A 23206-nucleotide genomic window follows, 5' to 3' on the forward strand; every position below is an offset into this window, starting at 1 on the left:
AACAACAACAAATAAGAAAACTAGACAACAATAAACAAGTAAACAAAAAAAACCATTACTACTACAACAACAACAACAACAAATAAGAAAACCACTACTACTACTACAACGACTCCTTGGGACGAGACATCACCTCCCTGGATAGAAAGTTTTCCAGCCACACCCAATCTTTTTGTATATGGTATTCAATTAGCTTGTGAGTACAATGCATGATTGATATTAACTTTTCTTACCATTTTGCTAAAAATTCAAGATCGCTTGATCAATGATCTGAGATTGACAACAACAACAACAACAACAACAACAACAACAACAACAACAACAACAACAACAACAACTGCTGCTACTGCTACTGCTACTGCTACTGCTACTGCTACTGCTACTGCTACTGCTACTACTACAAACAAGAAAAGAAAAAAAAACTACTATTACTACCACTACTACAACAACAACAACAAATAAGAAAACTAGACAACAATAAACAAGTAAACAAAAAAAACCATTACTACTACAACAACAACAACAACAAATAAGAAAACCACTACTACTACTACAACGACTACAACTACGACCACGACCACGACCATGACTACGACTACAACCACGACCACGACCATGACCATGACCACTGCCACTGCCACTATAATAAACAAGAAAAGAAGAAACAACAACAACAACAACAACAACAACTACTACTACTACTACTACTACTACTACTACTACTACTACTACTACTACTACTACTACTACTACTACTACTACTACTACTACTACTACTACTACTACTACTACTACTACTACTACTACTACTACTACTACTACTACTACTACTACTACTACTACTACTACTACTACTACTACTACTACTACTACTACTACTACTACTACTACTACTACTACTACTACTACTACTATAACCACGACTACCACTACCACTACCACTACCACTATAATAAACAAGAAAAGAAGAAAAACAACAACAACAACAGTAACTACTACTACTACTACTACTACAATAAATAAGAAAAAAATTAAAAACTACTACTATTACTACTACAAAAAAAACAGGAAAACTAAACAACAATAAACAAGAAAATGAAAAAAACTACTACTACTACTACTACAAACAAGAAAACAACAACCTCTCCCTCCCTCTCCTTCTCCCTCTCTTTCTCTCTTTCCCTATTATGTTTACTGTTTTTTCTCTCTTTTTCTCTCTCCTCTCCCTCTCTCATTTCCTTTTCTCTCTTCCTCTCCCTCCCTCACCCTCTCCCTCTCTTTCTCTCTTTTCCTATTATGTTTAATATTTTTTTCTCTCTCCTCACCCTCTCCCTCTCTTTCTCTCTTTCCCTATTATGTTTAATGTTTTTTCTCTCTTTCTCTGTCCTCTCCTTCTCGCATTTTCTTTTCTCTCTTCCTCTCCGTGTCTCATTTCCTCTCCCTCCCTCTCCCTCTCCCTCTCTTTCTCTCTTTCCCTATTATGTTTAATGTTTTTTCTCTCTCATTTCCTTTTCTCTCTTCCTCTTCCTCTCTCATTTCCTCTCCCTCCCTCACCCTCTCCCTCTCTTTCTCTCTTTCCCTATTATGTTTAATGTTTTTTCTCTCTTTTTCTCTCTCCTCTCCCTCCTTTTCTCTCTTTCCCTATTATGTTTAATGTTTTTTCTCTCTCCTCTCCCTCTCTTATTTCCTCTCCCTCCCTCACCCTCTCCCTCTGTTTCTCTCTCTCCCTCTCTCATTTCCTTTTCTCTCTTCCTCTCCCTCTCTCATTTCCTCTCCCTCCCTCACCCTCACCCTCTCTTTCTCTCTTTCCCTATTATGTCTCTCTCCTCTCCCTCTCTCATTTCCTCTCCCTCTCTCACACTCTCCCTCTCTTTCTCTCTTTCCCTATTATGTTTAATGTTTCCCTCTCTTTCCTCTCCCTCCCTCTCTCATTTCCTCTCCCTCCCTCTCCCTCTCTCATTTCCTCTCCCTCTCCCTCTCTTTCTCTCTCATTTTCTCTCCCTCTCTCAATACACATGAATTTTAACAAAACAAGTAAAAGAGAGAGAGAAAACACAAAAACAAAGCAAGAAGGAACAATGCACTCACCGTAAAGGCTCGAAGAAGGGTTTGGCAGCTCCTCTTCGTGACGGCGGCTCCTCTTCGCCCTCCGTACACTTCCTCCTCTTCTTCGTGAATGGCGATGGCGGTGAGAAGCTTTCCTTCTCCCTCTTTTTCTCTTTCTCTCCCTCTCCCTCTCAAATGCAAGATGTTCGCTCTCCCTTTCGCTCCCTCTTTTGTGTATGCGCGCAAAATAACGCGCTCGGGATTTGGCCCGCATTTTTTTCATCTGAGTACCGTCGCTAATAGCGATGCAAATAGCAACGCCGATATTTTGTGTCGGAAACTGCCGTCGTTGTATCTCCATATCCTTGTAGTGATATTAACCTAGCAATACATAAAATTACTAGTGATATTGTGTATCATATCCACTTCAGGACTAAGAGAATCTAATGTGTGCAAGATGCTTTGGAGAATATGAAGGATATAACTTTTTACAGGATATTAGCTCTTGGGAGTCCTTTTCTCATCATACCCTCAACTATGCTTTTTAATAGCACTATTGTATTTTAATATTCTCAACAAAGATTCTTAGTAGTAGTATTAGATTTCAATATATGAATGCTAGCTTGATATCATTGGATGATACTACTCATATTATCGTATCATTAGCAATCTCTTAAGATCTCTCTTCTTGATCCATAAGAAGAAATAGAAAGGACTTAACTTTATTTCTTTCTCTTAGAACTCTAATTCTAATGCCTATTGATTTTATGATTGAAAGCATCACTCCACTATTGATACCTTATCCTTACATATCTTTCTTCAAATATAATAAATCTCACATTTCATAGGAAAATGTCTATCAAAATAATCCTTATGATTATAGATCTTCTTTACTTTATAATATTCATGATTTTATTTGTTTTTTGAAAAATAGTTTAAAGAGATTTGTAAGAAATTATACAAAGTTCTCTATTTGAAATAATATAAACTTTTGACAAGTCAATGGAGTTAAATAAATAATCATTAGTAGTCTTGTATATAATAATATAAACTTTTGATAAGTCAATGGAGTTAAACAAATAAGTCATTAGTAGTCAAACTCTTATAATAAATCCATGATAATAGATATAATTATTCAACATCTCTTCAATCTTTTTCTATAGCTCAAAATGATAAAATATATTATTTAGCAAAGATAAATAATATTCAGTAACTCTTCAAAAAGACAATCTCATTTAAATAATTTTTTAAAGTAAACTCATAGAATAATTAGTTAAAAATAATAAAGAAATATTATCCAAAAAATATATAACTATTCAACACTACTTTTATATGTTTTAAGCTCCTAAAGAAGATAGAATTTATGTAGTAAAGTTATACTAATGCAATATCTCTTTAACAAAAAGATAGTCTCTTTTGGATCCAAAGTATATAATGACAAGTAGAAAAATAGCAAAGGACTAATAACAAATTTCTTAGTCTCATTATGCTTAAGATACTTTGAAAAAAATTTGAATTAAAAAAGGTCCACCTCACTTCGTGATAATGCTGTAATCATTATTTTTAATGAGACCTTAATGTTAAAAATAAATTTTAGAAATGATTAAAAAGCACACACAAAAACTTGCCCATATGGTGCAATTAGGGGATTGGTGGCATCCACCAGTCCCCCATAATTGCGCCTTTATCAAGCTTTCTTTAATTATATCTAAAATGTATGATTTTTTAGCTTTAGGATAATGGGTGCTATTAGATCTAACTAGGTGATAATGGCATATTCTTTATTTTTAATGGGATCTTACACTTATCAAAATATATAAAACTTTTAAATAATTATATTAGGCTTTAAAAAACATAAAATGTGACCAACCCCCTAATTATGTTGTTGTGGCGTGTTTCATTTTTAAAATTTTTAGCTTATTTATATATATTTTTAATCTTAAAATAGTTTAAGAATAAAAAATAAGCTCTTGTTTTTTTTATATCTATTTTTTTCAATACCTAATATATTTTTGAAGATATTTTATTATTTTTGACAAGTGTAAGGTCTTATTAAAAATTAAAATTATAGCATTATCACATAGAAATCTAGTAATGATCATTATCCTAGCTGAAAAATCTTAGGAAAATCAAACATTTTAAATATAGTTAAAGAAAGCATGATAAAAAGTAGGACTTGCCCACACAATGTGGATGAGGGTTGCTCGGGCTCCACCCTCACATTGTAACATCAATTGCGTGCAAGCCTTGCCTAATGACATAATAAGGGTTGCTCAGGTTCCGTGAACTATCTTCCTTATGCGATAACATCAAGCGGTTTTCACTCCTTCACAATGGCATAATAAGAGTTGCTTGGGATCCACAATTATCTCCCTCATGTTGTAATAGCAACCACTTGGAAGCCTTTTTCAACGATGCGATAAGGGTTGCTTGGACTCCACAAACTGCCTCATTTGGACCATCATGACCATTCTCTTGGCAACTTCTCAAGTTTTTCATTCAACTCCTATTTTTTATGAGAGCACATATCTCCAATGGCTAGAACTAAGTAGATTGCAAGAATGGTATATATTCAATATCCACATCCATAAGCTTTTGATATTTGTTAAGAGCAAAATGTTGGCCAAACTATCCTAGATCTTCCCATAGTGCCTCAAGAGGTCCCCACTAGAACCCTAGCTAAAGCCACATCTTCAAATGACAATCAAACTTCAACTTCTCCTAGTCCTTTGCCTTGATCAACCTCTCTTCTTGGCCAAGGGGAGTATTCATCTCCTCTAGATACTCTTGAACATGGTGAGCCTTCAAATATGCTAGCTCAAGAATCTTCCAAACCAGCCCCAACCAAGAGGAAAAGGAAATTAAGTTTTATATGCAAAGGCACTTTAGAGAAATTAGGAAAGCCCAGAAAGCAACCAACTATCTTTTCTCAAAGGCCACATTTATCAAAATGGTTAAGGATATCTCAAATAGATTAACTTTCAACTATACTTTGTTTACAAGAGACTGCAAAGGACTTCATCATTGATTTCATGAATGATGCTTAAATTACTACTAGCCATGTGCAAAGGGTCACATTGGTGAACAAGGACTTCATTATGATGAGCAAGCTTAGATATAGATTTGACAAACTATTGAAGCCCTTGCCCTCTATTGATTATAAAGCCAATGAGATCCTCAATGTTCCCCTAAAGTTGAGAAAAGTAATAGAGCCTATGATTGAAGATGTTAGTCATTTATATCACCCCACAAGAATTGCAACTCAAGGAGACTCTCATGGAGGAGAAAATCAAAGAGGAGATTGAAAGTGAGGATGTGATTTGCAAGAGAAATATTAATTCTATTGGCCCAATTAACTATGAGAGGATGGGCAAAGTATTTGAATGGTTGTGAATGTTTCTCGAGATGCAAATAAAGAAGATAACCTTAGCATATCTCCATAAGACAATAGTATGGTAGAGAAGAAAGATATTGAGCTATTAGATTCTATTGTTTATTATTGATTGAGGTGAGGTTTGTTGTTGGTTTTATGAACGTTTTCAAAGTTTCTTGCACCTTCGTTCTCTTATTTTGGGCTTCTCTTAGTAATGAAATTTCTAATAACATATTGCTTCTCTCAGTAATGAAATTGCTAATAACATATTTATTGTTGATCCACTTCTCTCCGTGGATATTTTTTCAACTTTTGGTTCAAATATTGGATGATTTCTAAAGTTTTTTTAATAGTACCACACAAAAAAAAAAATTCATATGTTAAAAGATGAATCACTTATAAATAGTTACCTGTAATTTTTTATATTTGTTACTAATTAATGTTTTCTTTACAAGAGTCATTCAAGTTTAAAATACTTCAATATCCTTGCTTGAGAGTTCATCGTTATGAGTTCTCTTTTAAAAATTCATGGCATGACAAAAGTGTATCATTAGTAGTCTTCTCTTGCTTTCTAGATTTGTTGTAGGTAGTCTTTATTATTTCCTAACAAGTTTCAATTTCCAATTGTATTAGACTTGTTACTATCCACTTTGATGCTAGTTTTGAAGATATTTTTGACTTTGAGAAACCTTTCAAGTTTCTCCTTCAAGAGATCCAACTACAAAGTGATGTACACAATATCAAATTGAGATTTATCTCAAATGTTTGCAAGACTAGATTCAAAGTTGATGAACATAGATGGAGTGAATGTAAGTATTTTGTCTTTTTCTTCTAAGTCAAAACTCGTATTCTCAACTGAGTTGGTATGTACTTTGTTTTAGTGCAAAGATTATCTTGAGTCATATATGTGGTGGATAAGGGAGAGATATATTGAGAATAGGGAAATCACACCAGTGAACCTTGACTCCCCTCTTCCTCCTAAATCTTCCAAGGGCAAAGACAAGAGATAGATGAAAGATACTAGTAAGGGAACTACCAAGGCAACCACCAAAAAGACTTTTGTTGCCTCTACAAACAAAGTTAAGGGCACAACCAAGTCAACCATGAGAAAGAATTTTGTTGCCTCCACAAAGAAAGATATGCCGAAGCTTTCTTCTTTGAAGTTTGATCCATCTCCTCTCTAAAGACTCAAGAGAAGAGGATACCCATGAATTCAAATTTTTCTAGCAACAAAAATACACCCAATAGTAAGAAAACTATTGATGATGAATACAATTGATGAAGATGAACGAGAAAAGTTCAAACAAAGGAGAAACTCAAGATTAGAAAGTCAACTAGCCTTATGTTTAAACCTTGTATTTAGACCACAAGAGACATATTCTTCTAGATATCCTTCTAGGAGTCATGACCTTTTGAATGTCTTTGGCTATTTTGAGTTTAAAGCTCTTTATTGGTGGCTGCTTGCCCTAATAATTTCTGGCATACCATGATTGATTCTGTGATCCTGAATCAAAGACAGAACACAGCCCCTACCTATGCCCAGAGCACTAATCAACTGAGGGTGGATCTCTTAGCTTATCTTTCCAAACATAATCCATTTGATTCTACCTTTTTTTATGCCTATCATCGACGATCTATCTTAGGACCTTCTGTTCCTACCCTCCTGTATTACCAACAAATGGCTCACCGATATGATATATATCTTTCCCTTTGTCAATCCAATTCCACAACTATCTTACCCCTTCTTTTCCAACCTTCATCTTTTCCTCAAATTCCCATATTTACATACTGTTCTTTTATTGAGGATAGAGTATTTCCCCCTTCTCCACCATGTCCTTCTCCATCCATTCATGTACCTTCTACCTTTCCTATTTATCAGTAACACCCTTCTTAACTAATTCCCTACAAATTTCAGCCACTCCTTCTTTAAATTATTCTTCCTTTTATGATTTTTCCCACCCCTCTCTTCATCCACTTTTTCTTATTCCACTTCCATCTCCTGCCACTTCTATATCTCAACCACCTCAGTTGGTTAGTGACTATGACGGGTTTGATCATCAGATTTCCAGAAGAAGGGGATGGAGCTCGAATGATTCCCTTACAGGACCTCAGATAAACTGGCCAGTAATTCCAGGAGAATGGACAGCTGCCAATCAAGCATACTAGAACTATACTCATTTTGCTCAGCAGTATTCGCAGTCTGCCGATCCTTCAGTGAGATTAACTGCTCATTTTGCTTGGTACCTGGCATATATGCATAGGCATTCTCATAATGATTCAAAGCCTATTCCAAAGTTGTGCATGAATGTCAATGTGAGCATTGATTCCCAGCAGTTGGATATATTGTATTTTCATGCCCTTTGTTTGCCTAGCAGATACCTTGTCCTGTTGGAAAGGATGTGCTACCTTCAGTTTTTTCAGAATCCTCCCAAAACATTTGTAGATGAATCCTTGTCTATGGATCGTTTCCGAAATCACCAATCTTTCAAGATGGATCATCTTCATTGATACCTTTTCCAATGTATGGTGGATGATTTTTAATGAAAATCTCTCTTTTTGGAGGAGTCATTCAGATGGTTGTGTTGTGTGTAGTGTTTGTATTGTGAGTTAATTTATGTAATAAGATCGTGGTGATTGCCTATTAGATTGGCTTTCGTGCGAGCTACATTTTTGAAGAATTGTGGTGATGGGGTCGTGGTTGGAGAGTTGAAGCTGCTGATGCAGAAGAAGAAGACGAAACCTCTTATATCCTTTATAAGTTTGTTGTGATTTCCAGTTTGATAAGAAGTGTTGATGTATAAAGGGTTTTCCTTTCGTTGTATTTTCATATCAAATACAGGTTATAAGTTGGGGTCGTGGTTGGATGGCTTGTTTTTGAAGATATATTGAAGATAAAAGTTGAGCTTTTGAATGTACTTGTATTCCCTTTTTCCTGGGCCGCGAGGACGCTTCCTTATTAAGTGTGGGGATATGGAGTGTTGAAATGACTTGTTTTTTGGCTGATTTTTGTTGTTTTTTGAGAGCTGAATGGTTGATTTTATGAGATGATTGATTGGTTTGGAAGTGGTTTGAGAGTGTTTTGGATAGATTGGAATGGTTTTATTGAGTTCATGATGTTTATTAGTGGAGATATGAGGTTCTAATATGTTCTGATAGGTTTTGATTGGTTCTGTATACCTTCTGTTTTGTTCTGTTTTGTTCTAATTGTCTTCTGTAAGGAGGGATGGATTGATGATTGATGAAGATTGAGATCTTGTGAAAGCTTATTGAATAGTTTTTGATGGTTTGGAATGGTTTGAGTATGAGTTATGTGGTTTTAATGACCTTCTATAACCTTCTGTAGGTCTTCTGTAGAGCTTCTGTCTCTGTTTTGTCTCTGTACTGTAACTATACTGTAGCTGTTCTAGTACTGTACTGTGACTGTTCTATATGCTTCTGTAAGTGTACTGTAGAATGTATGTGTAGCTTGGGAAAGTTTTCTAGCTTTGAAAAGAGGTGAATACAAGGGCAAAAGAGCTAAAAGAAGTGAAAGAAGTAGTTGCTGAAGACTCAAGTAAAGACTGAGTGAAGTGACAGTAGTGAGCTATGAAAAGACACTGTAGTGGCTCTGGTGACTTTTCATATCAGACATACCTCTTGGGAGGGGTATCCACGACCTAAGAAGGATTATTGAGAGTGATTATGAGAGATTGTAGTGAGGATATGATGTATTATTGATGGAGAGAGAGAGAGAGAGAGAGAGAGAGTCAGAGATAGCCAATTCTATTGAAACAGAGTGCTTGTATGTGAGAGATTGAGAGAGAAGACTATGAAGATATTGAAGATGAATACTATGTGATGTATTTCCATTCAAAGATGGTGTATTTCTTTGCTTTCTTTGTTCTATTGATGGATTTTGTGAAGATATTGAAGAATATGGTTGATTCTATCAAATCCGTGGGAGATATCTACTATGATGATGCGTGAAGAATTGTTGTTTTCTTTGTTTTGATGATAAAAAGAATGAAATAAAAAAGCTTGTTGATGTTACAAGATAGATTTTCTTGCAAGAGAATTCCCATTTCCTTGGTGTTCCTCTTGGGGCTCCATGGTAGTAGGCAATCTCCCACATGAAAGATTGTCTTACCACTCAATAACACGATAACCTTTACTCCACCAGATCACTTGACCTTGGTAGTAACGTTGCTCTAGATATGGATGCTCAAGTTAGGCAATTATTTGTCCCATATGATCGTCTTGGTACCTATTCCAAATTAAAGTTGAATCCTGAAAGACTTGCATAGGGTCCAACGTCAGTCCTTACACATAGTAAGGCTTTAGTTTATTAAAGTTAACTTTAGTTTTAAACTTTACCTCCCTTGCAAATCTACTAGAAGGGTTGTAGAGCCATTCTTTCCTAAATGTACAATTTTGTATGGTCGTCCTATTTGGGTTCCAAATTACCTGGAAATAGCTCACGACGAGCATCATAATATAGCACCAACTGGCCCTTCACAAATTTATACTTCTTAGCTTGAAGATCATGAAGGGCTTTTGTTTGTTTCTTCCCTACTTCTTGATGCAATAAAGCTTGCAAGCGAATCTCATCAAGATGTCCAAGAGAATTATATATTTCGTGTAACGCTTCTGCCTCTCCCAGCAAATGATTGAGGGCGAAACACACATGGACATCTCTATTTCCAATGGAAAACACACTCCTCCCCATATACCAACTTGAACGAGATGTGGCATGTGGCTCTCTTGAATGTTGTGTTGTAAGCCCACACTGCCACATACAATTTATTATTCTAATTGCACTTACTTTCCAATATTATCTTGGATAAGTTTCCCACCAACTGTTTATTTGTACTCTCAACTTGGCCATTGGCTTGAGGATTAAACAGGGTAGTTTTAATGTGCTTAATCTTCAAATCTTTCGTCTAAACATATTCAATAAGTGTGTCTCCCAATCAGACACTATCTCCGTCGGTGGACTAAAGCAGAAAACAATTTGCTCCATAATGAAATTGGTTGTTTCCCTAGCATTATCCTTCATCGTTGGGAGCAGAATTTTGGTGCTAAGAAGTGCTTAAAAATAGCTAAAAATTAAGAATATCAAGGGAAAAATATTCAACGTTGAAGGCGGCGACTCGATCTAGGACGATTTTAAGCGCCAAAGTGCTTTAAAGGTGCCTGATTGACACTTGTTGATTTTTCATAATTTTTCAGACTATCATGCAGGTTGACAAGAGTTACCAGCCAATGCGGGATGTCAAGCCGGACGCCCAGGATTTTTCAGAGCTCAATTCGGAGTCTGGACGGGGAAATGGCCACAAAATGGTCAAGATATGAAAAGGTGGACACTTGGGAGGCCAAAATTGAGCATGCCTTTTGAGTTTGGACCCCCCCCAAAAAATTTTATGCACCTTATGAAGCAAAAAACGTGGAGAGAGAATGAGGGATGAAAAAACGTGGAGCAACATGGCGGCCGTTTTTTTGCGCCCTCTCATGATGGAGATGGAGTATGCAGGTTGAAAGCAACCCATACAATCGATCATGGGGCTGATCTTCCCTCTCTTGGCTGATCTTATCGCCTGTCTTCGCCCGTCCAATGGTGGCCTGAATGCAGAGATGGAAATCTAGTCTTTCTCTCTCCTCCCTCTCTCTCCTTTAAAGGCAGATTCATGTGGTGAAGAAGAAGAAGAAGGATGGATGACGGATGCTTGTCCAATGAAGACCAAATTGCTCCGTGGTTCAAGAGGAATGAAGATTGCTGATTGTGAACTGTCATGGACATTAATGGCTGCTGGAAATCAGTCCCGAGATATGGCAATTAAAAGCCCGCAACCCGCAAAGAACGGTAATCTCATTTTTACAAAGGAAATTGATGTTTTATGCAATTTACTTCATGAATATTTGTTCCCATGGGATGATTATGCATCATAATATTGTTTGCTATGAGTTTGATCAGTTTATGATCAGAAAATCAGAAAATCATAAGTGTTGTAACTCAAATTAATTGTGTAAAACCCGTAAAACACGCGAAATATGGGAAAATTGGGTATTTCTAAGACATAATTGGAAAATATAATAAGACACACCAACTAAATTTGTGTTTTTGCTACAAATGAACCTAAGGGCCACAGCCCACAACTCATTTTATATTTTCAGTCATTTAATATTGTAAAAAATACAAGAAAAATAGAGAAAATTGCAAAAAATAAGGAAAAAATAGATTTTGAGTGCCGAAAATTAAGAAAAAATAAGATTCATGTTTGGGAATGTATGGGGGGTCTGAAGTATGAGGTTTAGCCTCAGTTCAGCCCTACCTTTATGTTCTAGTGAGTTTTTATTGCTTTTCATACAATAAAAATGTGGAAAATGAACCCTAAACCTATGCACCATGCACAATCTAAACGGGTGAGAGGGTAGAGTGTATAAAAGGTATTTAAATGCTGAATGAAATGATGAAAAGATTACTGGTTTTTATGCATACCATTTAGGTTGGTCAATAATAAAAAGTTAAGAACCTAGTAGCATGAGGGTTTCTCGGTGCTAGGTTCATGCAACGCCGCATACGAGCGATAGTCAAAATCATTGAAAGAAATATTTTCCACATGTGCACAAATGCTGATTTTCTTAATTGTTTGAGCACGTGGACATTCACAATTTGCATGAAGCATAAAATAATAAAAGGTATCAAACAATACCTCCTGGATGCATGGCAATTGCTTTCTAGATCGTAACCAACGTTGAGTGGGTAAGGTTGTCCAAGTTGTAGGCTAGGCGTTGGGTCTAGGGGAAAGAAAGTGAGGTAAGGTACATTCCTAGATACGAATAATTGGTACCTTGAGTGGAACTATGTGCGATATTGTGTTATATATGTTTAGCGACGCGTCGAGGGGCTAATCCCCAAGGTGTAGGAGAGTCGCAATGAGGTAGCAGTAGTCAGCCGTGTGAGGACCTCCTATGTTTGTGCTTCGTGCTATTTGGCAATGTGTTGGGACTCCCTCTAAGGAGTGTTAATTGGGTTAGAGTTGGACTACGAGACATGATACAAACGCAAGATATTTAGAAAGATGATGTATGTGTCATTCACGCTCCTGGCCGCGAGGCCGTGGGGTTGTTGAGCGCATGATAGAGGTCCGGCTAGTGCATGAGCCAGTGCCGGCCCGTTTTAGGTCCCATCAGTGGTGTGTTTGCCGGGAGCTGCCAATAAGTGACGGTCTCCAAATCTTGGCCTCGTAAGGGACCTGTTAGTTTTATTCTCTTGGTCGATAGCCGCCTTGAAGCGGTGGATATCAAGTTAGTCTGATAAAAACCTTGGTCATCAGTATGACGGTCAATCCAAGAAATCCCCAACACCCAAAGGATACTTTGTCTATCTTGAACAGTCTAGTGGGGTCTTTGACACGTCAGGTGATTGACTATTTTACCCTTTGCCCTAAAAGTGATACCATGCTTGAGTTTGGGTCACTATGGGAAAACACCCATGAAGCTACCTCTAAGATTAACAGCCCATGGAGATTAGAGAAAAGGGAAAGTGAAAGTAGTGCTAAGATGACACAGTCATCTATGATCATTCATGATCATAATGTAATAGAAAAGATTGTGACAATGATGGTTAATATGCACATAGGAGGACATGATGATTATGATCTAAAGATACATCCGATGCTAGTGCCCGACGCAGTTGGGTACCGTAGTGTGATTGCCAAGATCCATAAAGCATTGGATGATGTCCATGTGTGTGGAAAACCATTGTTAGTAAGGAAGATTTCATTAGGACCTATCCTAAGTTCTAGCAAAGTGGTGGTAGATGAGAATAGGCTTACTAGAACACCACTAGCAGATGATGGGATAGATTCCCTATTGCATAGTGTTGGACTCCCTAAACCACTTTGTGAGTTGGTGGAAAGAGAAGTTCATGGAATTAGTGACTCTTCCACACTAGTAAAGGTGGAAATGGAAGAGATTAAAGACCCTAACACACTGGTATTAGGTCAAGAGGAATACGAAGATTTTAATGACCCAGTCTTGATCCCAAAAGGGAGGGCTAAATGTCCTCCTCTTTATAGGGATCTCCCAGTGTTTTATGGGTTGCCAAATGAGGATCCGATGATTCATTTAAGAGAATATGACCTAACTTGCATTGCAAGTGGGTTCGACGATATACATCGGATGCTCGTATTCCCAAGTACCCTAAAGGGAGAGGCAAGGAAATGGTACTGGAGCCTCCCAAGAGGGTCAATCAAATCATTTGAGGAGACTTGTGATAGATTTCTAGATGAGTATGAAAAGAAGCTCCCTATGATTCAGGTCTTAGGGCACCTTATGCAGTTTAGACAAGAATCTTATCCTTCTGTTAAAGAGTATGCTAGAGCCTTTGATAGTACTCTTAGGCTTTGGCCAAGAAGAGCCAATGCACTACCGGATGATGTGCTATGTGAGCTCTTTCTGAATGCTTAGAGATTAATACGCAAATCCAAGTGGAACTGCAAAATCCTAAGTCGTTAAGGGAAGAAAAAATGCATGCCATTGATTATGAGGGTCATATTTAGAGATGCTGGGAAAACTTTTGGAGTTTTCCCTGCTCAGTACAAGTGCATCCTAGCTTCCAACCATTTCTGCAAGAAGACAGCTCACTTGATACCAAGGTAGCCTATGAGGGGAACCTTGCTGGCCAAAATTTCAAAGCAGAAAATGGCCATCCTATGAGTAGTAATGACATGCCTATCAGTGAAAAGATTCCAAGCCATGCAAGTCCCATTAGGGCTTGCAACACTTCCATGAAAGGCAGTTGTGATGGTAATATGGATCAAACCATTGGGCCTATGAGTGCTGATAAGCATTCTATGTGTGGTTCTAATCTTGTTGCTAGTAAAGCTTTTGAGAGACCTTTATCATCTCCAAGTGAATCATGCTTCCGGGTGGATGTTGTTCCCTTCAATGAAAGCATGGTCCCTACGAGTAACAAGTCACAGTGTGGATGTAAACAAGTAAAGCCATCTTTTGTAAAGAGGATGAAAAATGCTAAAAGTCCACCTGTGCTTCACAAAGGTCATAAGGATGTGAGGCCCTTTGGCCATAGGGATAAGTTTGCATTGAGTTCGTTAGACCAGTGCAGCAAATTGAGGGAGTGCAAGAATATTAAGGGAAATGTGAGATGGGTTTGGAGACCCAAAATCTCCAAAAGTATGGCAGGAGTGTCGGATGCAAGGCCAAGGATCCCATCTGGATATATTCTGTTGAACCCCCAAGAGGATAAGTCTGGATATACATCTGACAATATACACTGCCTTGGGATACACCCATGTGATGTGCCTAGGCTTGAAGCTCTACCTAGTTTGGGTCGCAACACTGATTTATGTGAAAACCCAAATAGGGGAGGTTCGAATAAGTATAAAGCTATGATTCTTTCTACCAAAGGAGCCACTAAGCTGCTTGAACGACCAGTTTATTCGGCTAACAATAAATGTGGGACATGCAAGCCCATGGAGGCCGTTCATTCAGCTCATAGTGCCCAAGAAGGGATCGGCCTTATTGATGAGTTATTTGTGGAAAGGCTTGGACTTATATCTCTTTTTTTTTTTTTTTTACCTAAGATAAAAAAATACAAGATCAAGCTTTTAGCTAACTTGCATGAGTAGCATGGGATTAGTCGACCTATGATATGCTATCCTTGGCACCTTGGGTAGTCTGATAGGGTGTGATGTATATGCCAAGGATATCAGTATTACGTGGACTACAATGACCTATCTAGTTTTAAGCTAGGAAGGCTAGCTGCTTTGGATGTTACATCCAGATTTCGTTAGGCCAAGAGGGCCATTTGTCTGTTTAGTACAGGTGCGGTTAATGGTTTCTTGTTGTAGTTCTGTGCTAGACAGATTCGAAGAAGAGCTTGGAAGGAGCCTTTTGTTGTGCGGAAGCTTCTCATGGCCCTATCTAGGTAATATCTCTCCTTTATGAGTACCGTGTTTTTCTGCTATATGTGTCTGTGTACTTTTTGGGGGATTTTCTTTTCTTGTTGGGGACCGGCATCCAAGGCATGAAGTCCCAGGTTTAGGTTAAGTATGTTTGAAGGGAGGTCTGGGTAGTCATTGCCTCCTGTAAAGACATTGTCAAGCATTGAAAGACCTGTTTTAGAAGGGAGTCCTAGTGACCCTGTTCTACTAGCCTGCTAGGCAGCCGTTCTAGGAGTTCTTAGTAGTTGTGAGGCAGTTAGAGAAGCCTGCCGAAAAAGAAAAAATGAGGATTAAGGAAAAGAAACCCTGAATATCCCAAAAGACAATAAATATATACAAAGATGTGTAAAAAGGGGTTCTAACCCCTCGCCAAAATAGAAAAGAAAAGAAAGGAAAATTTATAAGCAGTTGATCATCGCCTTGCGAAGGCCTGGTAGGTTCCTGGGGACGAGTCAGGCCCGGGGCCAATGCCTTGTCTTCCTAGGGGAGGCATTTTGCTGGAAAAGAAGAAACAAGGAAGGTTGGAGTGAAAATAAAAGTGAGCGTCAAAAAAGGATTAAGTGTCGCCTTGCGAGGGCTTGGTAGGTTCTTGGGTGCCGAGACAGGACCTGAGACCGATGCCCTGTTCTCCTTGGGTCACTACGCTCAGCTCCCTCCTTTTTACATACCCGAGTATGAAACATAAAAACCCTAAAAGAAGCAATGTACTGAAAGAAAATACTTCTTGATCAGGCTATAGGAGTCCTCGCCTAGTAGGAGCTCCTGGTTGCATTGTCCTTAGTTAGGCAGGTAGTTCAGAACACCACTTAGGACAACCTCGTTGATAGTTCTTTTTAGTTTGGCCGTGTTGGAGTAGTTGGTTAGTGACTAGCTTCGGACCTTCTATCAGATTATGCTAGGCCTACTCCTTGTGGATGTCATGCCTTGGTTCTGTCAGGGGGTAGGTTGAGCATTGTGTTGTGTTTAATATGTATCTATTTTGTATCAGCTTGATGCTCCCTTTGTTTGTTTTTGTGTAGATCTTGTGTGGGATTCGACGGGCTGAGTCGCCCTATCCCGTAGTCGCCAATGAGAACGGAATTTTGGTGCTGAGAAGTGCTTAAAAATAGCTAAAAATTATGAATATCAAGGGAAAAATATTCAACGTCGAAGGCGGCGGCTCGATCTAAGACGATTTTAAGCGCCAAAGTGTTTTAAAGGCGCCCGAGCGACACTTGTTGATTTTTCATAATTTTTCAGATTGTCATGCAGGTTGACAAGAGTTACCGGCCAATGCGGGATGTCAAGCCGGACGCCCAAGATTTTTCAGAGATCAATTCGGAGTCCGGACAAGGAAATGACCACAAAATGGTCAAGATATGAAAAGGTGGACACTTGGGAGGCCAAAATTGAGCATGCCTTTTGAGTTTGGACACCCCCCCCCCCCCCCCCAAAAAAATTGTATGCACCTTATGAAGGAAAAAACGTGGAGAGAGAATAAGGGATGAAAAAACGTGGAGCAACATGGTGGCCATTTTTTGCGCCCTCTCATGATGGAGATCGAGTATGCAGGCTGAAAGCAACCCATACAATCGATCATGGGGCTGATCTTCCCTCTCTTGGCTGATCTTATCGCCTGTCTTCGCCCGTCCAATGGTGGCTTGAATGCAGAGATGGAAATCTAGTCTTTCTCTCTCCTCCCTCTCTCTCCTTTAAAGGCAAATTCATGTGGTGAAGAAGAAGAAGAAGGATGGATGACGGATGCTTGTCCAATGAAGACCGGATTGCTCCGTGGTTCAAGAGGAATGAAGATTGCTGATTGTGGACTGTCATAGACATTAATGGCTGCTGAAAATCAGTCCCGAGATATGGCAAATAAAAACCCGCAACCCGCAAAGAACGGTAATCTCATTTTTACAAAGAAAATTGATGTTTTATGCAATTTGCTTCATGAATATTTGTTCCCATGGGATGATTATGCATCATAATATTGTTTGCTATGAGTTTGATCAGTTTATGATCAAAAAATCAGAAAATCATAAGTGTTGTGACTCAAATAATTGGTGTAAAACCTGTAAAACACGCAAAATATGGAAAATTTGGGTGTTTTTGAGACATAATTGAAAAATATAATAAGACACACCAACTAAATTTGTGTTTTTGCTGCAAATGAACCTAAGGGCCACAGCCCACAACTCATTTTGTATTTTCAGTCATTTAATATTGTAAAAAATACAATAAAAATAGGGAAAATTGTAAAAAATAAGGGAAAAATAGATTTTGAGTGCCGAAAATTAAGAAAAAATAAGATTCATGTTTAGGGATGTATGGGGGTCTAAATTATGAGGTTTAGCCTCAGTTCAGCCCTACCTTTATGTTCTAGTGAGTTTTTATTGCTTTTCATACAATAAAAATGTGAAAAATGAACCCTAAACCTATGCACCATGCACAACCTAAACGGGTGAGAGGGTAGAATGTATAAAAGGTGTTTAAATACTGAATGAAATGATGAAAAGCTTACTGGTTTTTAAGCATACCATTTAGGTTGGTTGATAATAAAAAGTTAAGAACCTAGTAGCACGAGGGTTTCTCGGTACTAGGTTCATGCAATGCCGCATACGAGCGATAGTCAAAATCATTGAAATAAATATTTTCCACATGTGCACAAATGTTGATTTTCTTAATTGTTTGAACATGTGGACATTCACAATTTGCATGAAGCATAAAATGATAAAAGATATCAGACAATACCTCCTAGATGCATGGCAATTGCTTTTTAGATCGTGACCAATGTTGAGTGGGTAAGGTTGTCCAAGCTGTAGGCTAGGCGTTGGGTCTAGGGGAAAGAAAGTGAGGTAAGGTACATTCCTGGATATGAATAATTGGTACCTTGAGTGGAACTATGTGCGATATTGTGTTATATATGTTTAGCGACGCATCGAGGGGCCAATCCCCAAGGTGTAGGAGAGTCGCAGTGAGGTAGCGGCAGTCAGCCATGAGAGGACCTCCTATGTTTGTGCTTCGTGCTATTTGGCAATGTGTTGGGACTCCCTCTGAGGAGTGTTAATTGGGTTAGAGTTGGACTACAAGACGTGATACAAACGCAAGATGTTTAGAAAGATGATGTATGTGTCATCCACGCTCCTGGCCGTGAGGCCGTGGGATTGTTGAGCACATGATAGAGGTCCGGCTAGTGCATGAGCCAGTGCCGACCCATTTTAGGTCCCATCAATCATTGCTCAAGCTTCAAACCACTTTATAAAGTAGTCTGTCGCTAAAATAATATAATGCTTCCGCATAGTCAATGAAGGATGTATTGGTCTTACAAAATCGATACCCCATTTTTCAAAGGGTAACGTAATTGAAATAGGGTTTAGAGACCTCCTACAATTCTCCTTGGCATCGTTTATTTGGCAAACATCACAGTGCTTAACATAATTGAAAGCAACTTGGAAGATCAATAGCCACCAATATCCAACACGGAGAGCTTTTTGGGCGATAAGCCATCTAGCAAAATGTCCCCCCATGCTGATTCATGGCACAACACCGATAAATATCATCTACTCCTTTTTGGATACAAAACACCTGCTATAATCAAGAAGCGTGTCCTTGTTGCTTAATCTTTCTCTTTTCAGACTTTGATAGAGTAGTCCCAAATACTGCTATAGATAAATAATGTGTTATAGCCACATACAAGGAAGGAATGGAAGGTGTATCAATTTTAAATAGAACTTCAATATCACTTCCATCAGCCAAAATTTCCTTCAGCTCCCCAAAATCCAAAAGACATTCCACAATACCCTGTAACTTCTATGGCTTACTCCTAATCTCATAATCTAACTTCTACAAAGTGATTGATTAATCACTTTGCTAAACCGTCAAGTGGCTGCAACTTGTTCATCAATAGTCTAAGTTCTTCAGCCTTCATAAAAAATACTACCTTCTCATAGAGAATATAATGCCTAAATTTCTTTGTCGCAAAGACCATTCTAAGGTATGATTTCTCTATGTAAGTATAGTTAACTTTAGATATCCCCAATTTCCTATTAGCAAAGGAAATTGGATGATACCATTTCACTTCCCAAATTTGGGCTAAATAGTAACTGATACTATGCATTGTTGCTACTGAAAATATATAGAAAACTTCACCTCTTTTGTATGCTTTTAAGATTAGCACTTTTGCTAGTTCTTGCTTCACATCCTCGAATGATACTTGACATGCTTTATTCCATCAAAAAAATAGTTAAAAGATAGGAGATTTGTCAATGGCAACACTCTTTCTACCAGTGCATTGATAAATCTCTGATAATATTGCACTAATGATAGAAAGCTATGTACCACTTTTGGATTATGTGGTGGGCTCATAGCCACTATAACCTTTATCTTTTCAAGGTCAATTGCAATACTAGCAGAACTAACCACATGGCCCAATAACAACCCATAGGGCACTCGCAAGACACACTTTCATGGATTCAGAGTAATGTAGAATTGTCTGCAACAATCAAAAATTTTCCTCGGAATGATCCATTACCTTTTCCTTGTGGTGGCTGCCCCCAGATTGTCAATGAAGACTTTTAACTCCTCAAGGGAGATATCACCAAAAGTCTTATCAGCTATATATTTCCAAGAACTAGGCGCATTGCATAACCCAAAGGCCATCACATGATATGCAAAAGTATCAAAGACCGTGATAAATGCCCTTTTTAACTTATCTTCCTCCGTCCTTTCTCTACAATGGCCATTTGGTTGTATCCAACAAAGCAATCCATAAATGAATAGACTTCTCTACCCACTAATTGATATAAAATATGAACAATAAATGATAACGGATAGTAATTCTTAATCTTCTGCTTATTAAGCTCTCTAAAATCTACTCAAAGACGAGTCTAATTGTTCTTTTTCTTCCCGATAATAATTGGTAAATACCACTCTGTGTGTTGAACTGGAAATATCATGCCAGCTTTTCATAGTTTTGCTAATTCTTCGAATAGCCCATCCCTTAATTTGAAAAGCATACGTCTTACTTTTTGTTGGACACAAGGTGGCTACCTTCCTTCAGAGGAATATTATGAATAGCTAGGCAAGGAGGAATACCTCTTAGCTCATCATAACTCCAAGTAAAGTTATCACGAAATTCCTAAATCAAGGACACATAGTCCTTCCTTTCTTCCAAACTGAGCATGGACCCTAATTTGATTGGTCGTGAATCATTTAGTGTACCAAGGTCTAACTCAATTACATCAGTATCTCTTATCCTCTCCTGAGCCTCTATTGGCTCATTCAAAGTTACTTGATAGATATCCTTCGTAGTGGACCCCTCGTTGGATTCATCACTTGATGACGACTTACTAGCAGATGGAGCATCTAATGTGTCTAACTTTGGCAAGGATAAATGAACTCTCTCACTTTGAGGAGATTCAGGGTAGGCATCTACTACTACACGTCTAGCACCTCTGCCAAAGACCAATCAACTAGTGAGTATATCAACCTAACAATGATTTATGGCATGTCTAGCAATACTTGATAGCTAGGTCACCCTGCAAACCTAATGAACCTAAAGTCCAGAATGCATTCCACTTTTGCAACGATCACATGGACTTTGGTAATGCAACATTCACGTTATCTTAAAATGTCATCAGCCATTTGAAGAATCATGGAGACATGTTTTTTTATTTCTAATCCCAACCTCTCCATCAATTCCAAACTCATAATGTTGATAGAGGATCCTGTGTCCACAATAGCATGATCCACTAATACTCGATCAACGTATGTTGATATCCTTGGGCAATGCTTTTCAACATGTTCAAACCAATAATCTCCTACTCATGTTATTTCCAAGGGCACAATGATATACCCCATGTGAAGAATCTTCTTAAATTCTTTACGCACTCATGGAGACAACTTAATCAACTACTGAAGGTTTACATCATCCGGCTTAACTTCACAGAGAGAACTTGCTAAATCAAATTCATGATAGCTAAACATAGTATTAGTGGGTTTGGGAATCTCCCAATTCCCATTTTTTGAATACTAAAAAGGTGGCACCTGGATAACATGCCCATAAGTTTCTCAAAACCATATGATGTGACTATCATTGGAAAGCGCTTGAAAAATGGAATCTATTGAGCTATAAAGCACTCGATTCAATGCACTTTAAACACTCAAAAACCCCCTTCTTTCTACCATTTAAAATTATGTATTCGTTTGGTAGGTTCAATGTGTATTTTTCATGTATATTTTTACGAAAATAATAAAAACCCACTTTAACAAAGTGATAGGGTAGAATTGAGGCTAAGTCTCATACTTCAGCTCTACTATACATTCATAAATATAACTCTTATTTTTTCTTATTTTTCGGATGTGAAAAATCTAATTTTTTCTTTTTTCTATTTATTTATAGAGAATTACTTATATTTGCTTATTTACTAGCTTAGATTGATTTATTTTCTTAAAGAGCATAGTCTTGGGTTTTACATGTTTAGCACAAAATTATTATACAATTGATTTTTTGTGATTTCGTCAACATGACTCATAAATTGAAACATTTGCAATCAAATACAATCATTTCCAACCAATTCCAACCAAAATTTATCATAAAATGATGAAATCGATGACTTATGAAATCGCATCTTATGCACATTTTGAAATCGGACACCTATTGACGCTCTTCAACAATCGTTGATGATCCATCCAATTCCGATCTACATCCCTTTGAACTCCTGCATCACCGTATGATCGAAATCTTTTCTCTTAGCCCACTCCCTTCTCTCATACACTAATCCATGAGAACAAGCAACAAGAGGAGAGAGAAGAGAGAAAGATTAAAATCAGATCTCTTCCATTAATGCATCATTTCTTATCTTTTCTGCGGCGATTGGAGAGCGAAGAAATCGAGCATCTCATGGCATTCCTTCCATCATCAATATTAGAAAATTGACATGTTTTTATGATTTTGGGGGCATTGAGAAAAACATTGCCCCCTCACCCCTCCCCTCCCACGTTTCATGAAAAGTACACCTCTTGGACTCTCTTAAGCTAATTAATCTTAAACTTCAAACCAACTCAAGTTTCTTGTGTTCACACTTTGGCAAAGTGGTTTTTTCCATTTTAGCAGGGCAAATGAGCTCAAATTCGAGATCCATCTCAACGGGCTGGCTTCATGGCATCAAAATCTATAAAGCTAGCCACTATCATGCACTTTTCAGCTCCGAGATCACATAGATGCTTCGTAATGCCAAACCTTGCGGGGATTAAATGGGGGGTTCTGAACCGACGAACCAAGACGTGTTGGGTTCTTGGCATCGAACTCCATCTAGGAAAACTCTGACTCATCAATCCACAACCATTTTATTTTGCATGAAAATTTGGTCTTTTATGGCCTCTCAAGCTCTTTTTCACTTTAAAATGGGCTCTTAAAGTTTGCTCTCAAGAAAAGAAGAAGAGAGCCACTTTAGCCACACACCAAGAATGAGCTCTTCCATTCACTTTTTGATTTTTATACATGCCCTTATCCCTTTGGCCACCCATCCCCTTTTTACATGACCAATCATCTTGCCAAGGTCCTCTTTTCCTACTCCCTTCTATTTATGCTATCCCTTCACCTATGACTGTCTACTCTTTACAATTTGCATAGAGGGATCCTCCCACTCTTTTACAAAAATTAGGGGTGCCTTTGCATTTTAAAATGTGCCTTTCCCCTTTTCCTTCTTTGGGGTTGCCTTTGCGTCTTTTGCCTTTTCTTCTCTTATTTTCTTTGTTGGATCCTAGTCCCAAACTTAGCCCCCATCCAAGGCCGAATGGCCGAGTATAGATGGGCCGAGTGACATGTGGCTGAGTGGGCCAAGTCTGAGCAATCAAGAGTCCA

This window comes from Lygodium microphyllum, chromosome 18 (assembly GCF_053477565.2).
Source record: "Lygodium microphyllum isolate KBCC chromosome 18, Lygodium_microphyllum_v1.1.10, whole genome shotgun sequence".
NCBI classification, from domain to species: Eukaryota; Viridiplantae; Streptophyta; class Polypodiopsida; order Schizaeales; family Lygodiaceae; genus Lygodium; species Lygodium microphyllum.